Source organism: Xenia sp. Carnegie-2017, unplaced genomic scaffold, assembly GCF_021976095.1.
Source record: "Xenia sp. Carnegie-2017 unplaced genomic scaffold, XeniaSp_v1 HiC_scaffold_20, whole genome shotgun sequence".
In the NCBI taxonomy this organism is placed as follows: Eukaryota; Metazoa; Cnidaria; class Anthozoa; order Malacalcyonacea; family Xeniidae; genus Xenia; species Xenia sp. Carnegie-2017.
Window position 1 is genome coordinate 5,384,048 of NW_025813483.1, and position 12,069 is coordinate 5,396,116.

The 12,069-nt window shown below is 32.7% G+C and overlaps 2 long non-coding RNA genes across 2 annotated transcripts; both read right to left on the bottom strand.

The window, feature by feature from the left end:
- Positions 1-132: 132 nt before the first annotated feature.
- On the bottom strand, positions 133-1,013 carry LOC124441397. The gene is made up of 2 exons (XR_006946964.1): positions 555-1,013; positions 133-450 (listed from the first exon to the last, which is right to left on the bottom strand). It is a non-coding gene; the product is annotated as an uncharacterized LOC124441397 (long non-coding RNA).
- Positions 1,014-5,857: 4,844 nt separating this feature from the next.
- On the bottom strand, positions 5,858-6,433 carry LOC124441398. Its single transcript, XR_006946965.1, has 2 exons — positions 6,282-6,433; positions 5,858-6,177 (listed from the first exon to the last, which is right to left on the bottom strand). It is a non-coding gene; the product is annotated as an uncharacterized LOC124441398 (long non-coding RNA).
- Positions 6,434-12,069: the final 5,636 nt, after the last annotated feature.

The window sequence follows — 12,069 nt, forward strand, 5'->3', positions numbered from 1 at the left end:
AAAAACAACCCTAGGAAATACAACCCTGGGAAAAACAATCCTAGGAAACTATAAGCCCCCCCTGTCAACAAGACTCTGGTAACAAAGTTGCTTAACACATGATTTGACTAAATTTGTATCAGTGGAAAAAAATTTCAGTGACGAAAACAGAATTTGTTTTATTTTCTACAGACTTACGCTATTACAGTAAAAAGAATTGACAACGACATACATAGCTACATTGTTATTGTCACTTCTTGAAGAAGGAATAAGCATCCAGCTAACCCCAGCGTCTCCAACGATACCTACGTTTTCCTACGAGGTTTACAACGAAAACGAAAATGACAAGGAGTTCTAGAATTTAAACTCAAATCACGTGTTGCTTGTTTTCTTGCATCGTTTTCCCACTCTTCTGATCTGGATGGAATTCAGGGTCGGAGATACGAATCGCTTCACTTTCATCACTGTAGGCTTGACAAAATCAATATGATATACAAATGAGAAGGATTGTTAGTTTACTTTCTTTTAAAACACTAAGTAATAACAAAAATGTAGCATGACTGCAAAATATATACCTGATTGTGGCAAGACAACCATTACGGCCAAAAGTGCACACAAAATAACCAACTTCATTTTATTTTCTTCTTCTTAACCTTCTTGTAAGAAACATTTACACTTTCTGATGCCAGCATCTCGAGTCTTGTGCTTTATAACTGTCCGTATTATGCAGATTTCTAGCTGTTTTTGTAATAAATTGAAAGACTGTTTTACTTGATAGATCGTTTTAAACAATCTAATTATAACAAATTACGATATGTTCCCATAGCGATTATCGCGCAAAACGGAAAGAATACGCTCAACAATTGATTCCAAATCCGCATCTATAATTTCAAGGAGTTGCAATTTCTTGATTTTTCATTCATAACTAAAGCAAATATTTTAACTAAATATTTTAAGTAATGATTAAAACTCTAAGTGTTCATACTCTGACGTCGTCGGGTAAATATCTCAAACGTCCCACTGAGCAATTATGAATCTATAGCTCTCTCGAGTCATGAATGATGATAAAGCTGAAATGGGTGCAATGTCGCAATCATACTTGTAAGATAAAAATATTATTGTGACAAAACTGACCATGGATTTGCCAGGCAAAAAGCGAATTCTAACTATAAATAAATTACCCAACATAAACCCTTTTATGCGGCATATGTTATTACACTTCACACTAATTCACACTGACAATACACACTTGACACCCACACATTACAGCTAAAAATATCACACCTAAATCACACTTCACAACTAAAAACATTTCACTTCACACTAATTCACAATGATAATACACATTTCCTGTACACACATACAATTACGTAAGAACCAGATAACAAATACGGCTAACCTGACGTTAGTCAAACTCTATGACTCTAAAGATGAGTACCGCTAAGGTTGTCGAAACGTCAGTCAACAACAACAAAAATAGTCCTTTTCAGGACTATACCAACCTGGACGATCTACATTTACAAACATGTAAAAGTTTTATGTTGGGCAATTATATTTGTACTTAGGATAAGATAGAAATATATCACAAAAGTATTTGTTACTAATTGAAGATGCAAAGGTTCGTCTCATGGTAATGAGTCGATGATTGATATATATTTCAATTATATTTTCCTTCATGAAAATCAATTACAGCTGAAACGTGCAAAAATTTTGAGCGCTAGGAGTACAATAAAAATGCAAAATATTTCAAATTCAGCAATCAAAAACTGCAAATTCAACCATAAAATTGCTTTAATTTTATAATTAGAGCCAAGGCTTATACTCTCCTGCTGTGGTGCAATTATATTAAGTGCGGCTGATACGTGGAATATTCGAATCCTGTGAAGTCGACACGTAAATTCTAAATTATGAACATTGCAAGTCATGTAAGTTGTAAGAGCCTTTTTCAAAATATAGCATTTACCAATAGGGAGACATTTATCGCAAAGCAACAAATAGCAAGAATCTACAAAGCCAGATAAAGGCAAAATAATGGATATATAAACCAACAATACATCCCACAAAAAATGTCATACAATTAAAAGGACTTTAATTCTTGGTTATTTTTAACGTCGGCGTATTTCAAAAGCTGGTATAAAGAAAGCCGCGACCTCTTCGAAATTGTTGCTGCTGAAAATGGAATATTTTAAAGCTGAATCCTGTTTTCTGACGACACGTAAGCATAACATGTAGAATTTTCATCGATTTTATTTTCCGTTGAAATTTTTGCAAGAGGGCTGCTTTCAGGTTTCTATCCTGTTTTCTGATCTCACGTTAGCATAACATGTAGAATTTAAACCAAACTGGACGCAGTATTAATGCTTTGAAAACAAGTTACAGCATGTTGTCAGATTATGAACAAAGTTTATAGATTTGTGAACATTTTGCTCTTTTCATGAACATCTCATGAACATCAAAAATTCGTGAGCTTTTTGTGATTTTTTCAAAATTCTATGACTTTCGTATTTTCATAATAAAGAAAGTAGAAATCAATCGTAATTCAATGACATGACAATTTTCATAGCTCAGCACTTCTTTCAAAACAATAACGATTTTCAAAGATAATCCGTTGTTTTCTGGTAATTTTCTGAGTAAATTCGTAGTTTTCCGACAATTTACGAAGCTGCAAGAGTAATTAAGTGAGCACAGTAAGAGAGTTTGCCTCTGAAACTTCCAACCCCCAAGATAAAAAAAAACTCTACGCCAATAGTATGGTTGCAATCCAGGAATATATGTTGATTTCTTATTACTACTATCTACATTAACATTTCATTTACAGAATAATGAAAAAAGAAAGATGTTGAACTTGATTTAAAGTACAATTATATAGTGTGTATAAAAACAGCTACTCTTTGCAATCGGAAGATGTTTAGAATGTGTAAATTGCAATGGTAAACATTACACTTTGCAAATTTCAAAAATTATCATGCAGCTTATGTGATTTCAAAGACTTGCTAGTTTTTTTACATACAGTATACATTACTGACTTGTATAATTTATCATATCGTATGTGGTCTAGCTTGGATAGCTTAAGCATGTGTGTATAGCTATGTCAATAAGTCGTAAATTGTTCATGTATTTTTCACAAAACCTGACAAAATAATCTCTTATTGGATTTAAATGACATATGTTTCTTGTTGTTCCGCAAAATTTGGCGAAAAGAAGTTGATTGTTCTTGTGGGATGTTTATAGTTAAAGGTTTTCCCTTTGCCAGCCTTTTTTCCAGCCTTTTTAAATAACATCGCGGAGAATCGCTTTCTTCATGATTAATCAGTGAAATAGTTTAGTTGAAACATGCGACGCGACGAAGTTGTGTATTAAACAAAATGGAGGCATTTAACATCAAGATTTTGGAGATGAGCACTGTATGATCATGTATGAAATTACAGTAAAGTACTTGAGAGTTTGTCAATATGCAAATTAAGGATTTTGTCGTGGACCGTTGTGACAAATTTAAAATAGTTTTAAAATAGAATGAATATTATAGTGAACTGGTGTATCTCTATTTGTAGCCTTATATAGGCATATTGAGAAAAGCAGTTGCAGTCTTAACTACAACGATTTTATGAAGAACATTCATGATTGCTGCCTTTGCATAGCAATTGAAAACATTGGTAGTCAAGAATCAAACGTTACTTTTAACAGTTAAGCAACGTTATGACTCGGCACTGGCTTTATTCTATTGTCTACAATACACATGTATTTTTGGAAACTTTTCTTCACTAAATTGCTTTCTGAGCAGAAGTGACAAAATAAGGAGAAAGTATCTAAGATAAAAGTTAGAAATAAATTCTTACACTAGAGCAGCCACAACAAAACCAACATTTTCATCAGTGTAAGCTGTATGAAATCATTATGATATAAAATAACAGTCTTTCTTTGCATTTAGTTATAACAAATATGCATAAAATGTAAGTATAAATACCTGACGATAAATACCTGATTGTACATAAATACCTGAGTTTCTAGATACAATTTCCATGAAATAATTTTAAAGAATGAAAAAAGATCTATATAAAACACAGTTGCACAAACTGCCATGATACGTTTTACCTCAGGAGCTCGGGTAAATAACGAAAATATTCTGATATGAATGCGTCTTAGTGTACTTCAGATGATTTATAGCACTACTATTAGAGTTAGTATTCCAGTTTATATTATAGTTCAATGGTTGTCAGCCACCAAGCATCTCCAATACCATTCTGTACAATGTTGACTCTTTACTTACTGTTCAATGGTTTAGCGCGCTAGAACGTCATCGTACGTATTCAAATCATTTTTGTGTAGAAAAAACTAACTCTTTTCAAACCTGTTTGTTTTGGTTTCCATGCCAATATTATAAATTTATTCATAATTGTGGAATATGTAAATCGTATTTGGCGATATTTTGTCGAATGAATTAATTTACACACGAGTCATGAATTCTTTTGAACATATATATACTTATCACTTTTCTATAATAACTTCGATATGATAAATCCTACAATGATGCAATAACATTTTTACATATATTTATCATTAAGAAGTAAATTAGAATTTATCTGTGTTGAATATTTTACATACGACAAGAAATAAATATTGGTATTTTGATTTACGTAAGCAAATATGTCGGTGAAGTTATTTGCTTACATTATCACATGTGAATAGATTATATGTATCCGCGTCAGATTTATGTATTTATAAAGACTGGGTCTAGCATTTATCTTCTGAGAAACAGTCATCTCACTCACTTTTAACACATCTTTCCTTAACATCTTCATTTCTGTATAAGCTGATCTGTTTCGCAGACTGGATTGGCACTGTCACAAATGCATGCAAGTAAATTAAATGGGCAAGATTTTTTCATTTCCACGAATAGAGAGCAAAGATCAAATAATCTGGCCGATCATAATCTAATACACCTGTGTGGTGTATGCATTTATTTAAGCAATCGGTAGCACAATGATTCATATATGCAAAACATGTTGTATTGAAAAATTTCTTTGAAATCAAGTATTTTTTCAATTTTACCACGGATGAATGAATACCAACCTCAGTTATCGCGCTAACTGTGCCACTTAAGGAGATTAACGAGTCTTGTTAATGAACTACCATCCGAATGCTATAGTGTACGCCCTTACTTTGATTACTGTTGTGAATTGAAGGATGTGCTCAATGAAACACGATCTGCACAGAAATAGATGTGCTCGAATTATCATGAATATGGACAATGACAATGATCAAGTTGTTGGTTTGAAGACACTTAAGAAAAGGAAGAAAGGCCAAAAAGCAAGGCTAGAATGATTTAAAAATTATTAAAGAATGCGGCCTCTCTGTCACTTACTAATTTCGTCCCTTTTAATAGTGACAACTGAATAATGAACATAGCAAGTAGTCATTGGCTACCACAATCACGTTCAAATAATTTAAAACAAATAAAGCTAGCAAAGTCCCTTTCAAGCAAATGTTGCAACTCACAATTAAAGTTGAAGGATTTTATATATATATCATGAAAGGAATATAACATATCTGAAAAAGACTTAACCTTAAATTTATAAATACACCATGCCATCTTCGATGATAGTATTTTCATATGTAGGTAGTAATTCGCAAATAGTTAGACGTACTTTTTAACTTTACTGTAAATTTCTCTTCCGTAAGATTCTCGTGAATACCAACGTAAGTTGAAGATGTTACCGTGTTTACCCTAGGAGAAACAACCCTGAGAAAACAACCCTAGGAAATACAACCCTGGGAAAAACCAATCCTAGGAAACTATAAGCCCCCCCCTGTCAACAAGACTCTGGTAACAAAGTTGCTTAACACATGAATTGACTAAATTTGTATCAGTGGAAAGAAATTTCAGTGACGAAAACAGAATTTTGTTTTATTTTCTACAGACTTTTACAGTAAAAAGAATTATCAACGACATACATAGCTACATTGTTATTGTCACTTCTTGAAGAAGGAATAAGCATCCAGCTAACCCCAGCGTCTCCAACGATACCTACGTTTTCCTACGAGGTTTACAACGAAAACGAAAACTTGTTTGACAAGGATTTCTGGAATTTAAACGCAAATCACGTTTTGCTTGTTTTCTTGCATTGTTTTCCCCACTCTTCTGATGTGCATGAAACTCAGGGTGGAAGATACGAAACGCTTCACTTTCATCACTGTAGGCTTGACAAAATCAATATGATATACAAATGAGAAGGATTGTTAGTTTACTTTCTTTTAAAACACTAAAAAATAACAAAAATGTAGCATGACTGCAAAATATATACCTGATTGTGGCAAGACAACCATTACGGCCAAAAGTGCCCACAAAATAACCAACTTCATTTTATTTTCTTCTTCTTAACCTTCTTGTAAGAAACATTTACACTTTCTGATGCCAGCATCTCGAGTCTTGTGCTTTATAACTGTCCGTATTATGCAGATTTCTGGCTGTTTTTGTTATAAATTGAAAGACTGTTTTACTTGATAGATCGTTTTAAACAATTAAATTATAACAAATTACGATGTGTTCCCATAGCGACTATCGCGTAAAACGGAAAGAATGCGCTCAGCAATTGATTCCAACTGAGCATCTATAATTTAAACGAGTTGCAATTTCTTGATTTTTCATTCATAACTAAAGCAAATATTTTGAGTAGATATATTAAGTAATGATTAAAACTCTAAGTTTTCATACTCTGACGTCGTCGGGTAAACCTCTCAAACGTCCCACTGAGCAATTTTTATCTTTGTAAAAGCAAGGGGAGGGATCTCAATCAATAATAGAGTCAATAACGTCACCAGCGTTTTCCCAGCAACAATTCTTTCACGCAAACTCTGATATTATCTTTTTGAAATCATTCCTTCTTAAAAACATTTTCTGAATGTGTGAAAGGAACCATCGCTATAAACAACGACTTCACACGAAAACAGCGAAATGAAGAAAAATAGTTTTCGTTCAACTTCCTGTAAAACTGACTTTTACTTTTAGTTCAGCGACTTCATTTGATATCTTCCCACTGTAAATGTCACTGAGTCGCATTTTATGCCTCGCAGTTTTTTCTCATTTATTTGTCTTCAATATATTCGGCTTTTAGCGAATGCAAATATTCTTGGAATGTTTTAGTCAATGCAGCTACATTTATCTAGTGTTGTAATTATTGAATAATTACAAATAATAAGTTCTTGAGAAATTGATTGTTTTTACAGTCGGTGAACATTAAAGTGTTTTACATAGCAGGAGTAAATGTTGAACTGTCTACGTGTTGCGGAAGTTCACAATATGAATGAGTTTATTTTTACTTTAGTAATTTTCATAATAATTATAAATTTACGAGGCAAGATGTGAAGTATTTAATTTATCCTTTTTCCATAGATCTTAAATAAATACATAAAGTATCTATTCGCTTAAAGATTGGTTCTTAAGGCATTATATTTTTTAAAAACAAAAGTTTTGCCAGATTTTATAAATTATTTTATTAGGCTTTCGCTCGTTGCTTCGAGTCTTCATCAGAATAAAGAAGATATCTATTTACAGTTGCTTTTATCTTGTAGACGCTTAGAGCGTCTATTTGGATTAGCGGTTGGATTAATGTGATTGGATGGTGTGGAATACGTTGTCAAGTGTATTGGCGTATTGTGAATATGATTTTTACTTGATTTTTGTTTTAATTTTTGATTGAGGATTGTTGCACTCCCAACACCCACCGGTGGCGACTTCACTGCTTTAAGGGTTGATTTTTAAACATTCATTTACCAATAAAAAATAACGAACAAAGTAAGATTACAGTGAACTTCATGTAAAGACAATAAGCCCAAGTAGAAATTTTTTTGTTTAGCCTGTTTTAGCTAGTATCTATGAAGACAATCGATTGAACTGGCAGCAATATTTATAGTTATTATACGGGTTAAGGATTTATCAAAAACGAAAGCACAAATAAATTACTTATATGATAGATATTCTAGAGACATGATACGTCCATTCAAAAAGGGTTGAATACTGGTATATGGAAAGATTTGATAACCAGATCTTTCCACAATTAAGACAACGACATTAACTAAATATTCTCGTTGACCAAGAAATGCCATGTTGGTCAATATTTATCAAGCATTTGTTTAGGTTTGGGAATTTTGCAAATTGAAAGAAAGTGAGGCAACGTGGCAGGTTTGTGAACATAAACACTGCATAGACAAGCTATGGCATATTAAGTATTTTGAATATGTAAATATTTAATTATGAAAAGTGGTTAATATTCAAATTCTCTTATCAACTTTGATTTCGAATTTCTAAAAAAAGAAGTTTTAGTTCAAAATTTGACTATGAAACGAAGTAATGGTGGTGTTAAAATTTTGCATGCAAACTGCCAACCTCCCGAGGCCTAAAATGATGGACAAAACAATATCAGGCGATTTCAACCAACAAAGCCTACTAACTGGATTTAGCTAATGACCTAACAGTTAGAATGCCTTGTTCGAGTAGTGGCGAATGCAAAGCTGTGGTTGGTGGCAACTGTCCTTTGACTATACTCCTCTTGGTTTGTGGAAAATGGTGTTCTGTGCTGTTCTAAAAAACTAAGGCCTTATTCACCGATTCTAACTATTTTTGAACTGCTATTAGTGCTTTCAGAGCTGCAATCAGAGCCAAGTTAAGGAAAGCCACACTATAGCGAGACGTCTTAACAGTGAAAGAAGCATATAAAATGAGTTTAAAATTCGAGCAAGTTGAATTGATTCCCAAATATGCGTACAGTTAATTTGAAGGTTTTCGGTAAATACTAATTAGTTTTTAAAAGAGAACGTAGAAAGTCATTCCATGAAGCAAAATAGTCAATCATTATATATTAGGCTGAGGAGATTTTGTGTGCCATAGATATTAAATACGCTTTAATTGGATAGTAGCGCAAATCCAAGCAATTTTGCAGAGTAAAATTTGAGTAGTGTCTTTATTACCCAATATATGCATGTTTACTTCCGTAATTGTTTCTTGTGAGCATGTTTTAGCCGGTATCCAGAAAATTTAGTTTTATTTTAATTTAATTTATTATATATGGTTTGCCATGACAAAAAAATATAGTACATACAACAGCCACTTCAACAACTAAATATAAATTCACAAAATGAATGGAGTCACCACACACACAATGACATCTTCAATAACGGGGTTTCACAAAATATACACACACAAAACCATAAATATATAAACAACTTTACTTTATGAATCTATAGCTCTCTCGAGTCATGAATGATGATAAAACTGAAATGGGTGCAATGTCGCAATCATACTGGGAAGATAAAAATATTATTGTGACAAAACTGATCAAGGATTTGCGAGGCAAAAAGCGAATTCTAACTATCAATAAATTACCCAACATAAACCTTTTTATGTGGCATATGTTATTACACTTCACACTAATTCACAATGACAATACACACTTGACACCCACACATTACAGCTAAAAATATCACACCTAAATCACACTTCACAACTAAAACATTTCACTTCACACTAATTCACAATGATAATACACATTTCCTGTACACACAATACAATTACGTAAGAACCAGATAACAAATACGGCTAACCTGACGTTAGTCAAACTCTATGACTCTAAAGATGACTACCGCTAAGGTTGTCGAAACGTCAGTCAACAACAACAAAAACAGTCCTTCTCAGGACTATACCAACCTGGACGATCTACATTTACAAACATGTAAAAGATTTATGTTGGGCAATTATATTTATACTTAGGATAAGATAGAAATATATCACATAGGTATTTGTTACTAATTGAAGATACAAAGGTTCGTCTCATGGTAATGAGTCGATGATTGATATACATTTCAATTATATTTTCCTTCATGAAATTCAATTACAGCTGAAACGTGCAAAATTTTGAGCGCTAGGAGTCAAAGGAGTACAAAAAATGCAAAATATTTCAAATTCAGCAATCAAAAATTGCAAATTCAACCATAAAATTGCTTTAATTGTATAATTAGAGCCAAGGCTTAGACTCTCTTGCTGTGGTGCAATTATATTAAGTGCTGCTGTTACGTGGAATATTCGAATCCTGTGAAGCCGACACGTAAATTCTAAATTATGAACATTGCAAGTCTTGTAAGTTGTAAGAGCCTTTTTCAAAATATCGCATTTACGAATAGGAAGACATTTATCGCAAAGCAACAAATAGCAAGAATCAACAAAGCCAGATAAAGGCAAAATAATGGATATATAAAACAACAATACATCCCACAAAAAATTTCACACAATTAAAAGGACTTTAATTCTTGGATATTTTTAACGTTGGCGTATTTCAAAAGCTGGTATAAAGAAAGCCGCGATCTCTTTGAAATTGTTGCTGCTGAAAATGGAATATTTTAAAAGCTGAATCCTGTTTTCTGACGACACGTAAGCACAACATGTAGAATTTTCATCGATTTTATTTTCCGTTGAAATTTTTGCAAGAGTGTTGCTTTCTAGTTTCTACGCGAACCACATTATCATGTAAATGATGATAAATTTAGTCAATCCTGTGCTAAGCAGTCATCCTCAATCGATGATATTGGTATCTCTTGATTGCTTCGTACAGCTGTTGTAAAAAATCACAGATGTGATAAAAGGCATGTAATAAAATTTATGAATTTAGCAACAATTCAATTTAATCTGTGCATGTAGAAAAAAGCCAATAAAAAACCAAATGAAACTTTTTTGTAAGGTTAATTAAAAAATCAGAGACTACAAATGTATATACACACAATAATATCACTCGACCATTTTATAAAGTTTCAAAACTATAAATAATTATGGGACTTGGGAAGGTGAGCACGACCTATTACTAGAGATCACGGTCTAATAAAGGTCACTAAAATAGTATGTAGCTCAGTAGCTATAACATGGGCATTATTTGGAGAGGGGTTGCTTAATATTTGTCCCTCGACTGATTAACAGTTGAGGTGCAAACTCTCGACTTTCATTCTAGGGCTTGTACTGATCTGCTTTCGTGTTCATCCAAAGATATCCTCGGTTTGCATAATGCAACACAGTCTTTTTAAATTCTATTTAAAATTTCAAAGAACGCCTTACAGAAAATAAGCAGTTTTGGGATTATCTGCACGGAATAGCATCTTTTTTCGTTAAGTAATTTGGAAGGTCATGGTTAATGAAGAAGTACATTAATATAGATAAATATTGTAGTATTCCGAATAAAATTTTTGTTTAGAGCAAAAATGACCAACAATAAAAGTCACACGATATACACTGAAAGAAAGTAAAAGTTAGCCTAGCATATCTCTATGGCTCATTGTATGCATGCAAAGAAAGAGATCTGGAAGAGTCCTCGTTGCCAATTTAACAGCAATAACTTTTGGAGAACATGTATGATTGCTGCCTTTAATTAGTTATAAAAAAGATTTGTAAAGAAGCATCAAACGTCGTTTGTTAGCAGGAAAGGATCCTGGATGAAGTCCACTCGCTTTTCTTACAAGTTTTATTTTATGTGACATCCATATATGTACATTTGGCATTTTAAAATTGTGTAAAAATAAATACGAAACATATAACATGTTTAAGGCAACCTCATTCCTTTTTTTGAATCACTGTTTTTTTATCTGGAATGCTCTCTTTGTTGTTGCAATCCTTGAAGCCGAAATTTAAGTTAGTTTTCGTGAGTTTGTAGGTATAATTTCCATGAAATAATTTTAATGAATGAACAAAGATCTATATAAAATACAGTTGCACAAACTGCCATCATACGTTTTACAGTACGAGCCCGGGTAAATAACGAAAATACTCTGATATGAATGCGTCTTAGTGTGCTTCAGATGATTTATAGCACTACTATTGGAATTAGTGTTCCTGTGAACTAGGTGTAATGAACATTGCAAGTAGTCCTTGGCTATCACAATCACGTTCAAACAATTTGAAACGAAGAGAGCTACCAAAGTCCCTTTCAAGCAAAGTCACAACTCACAATTAAAGTTGAAGGATCTTATATATATATGTATATCATAAAAGGAATATTACATATCTGAAAAAGACTTAACCTTAAAATTATAAATACACCATGCCATCTTCGATGA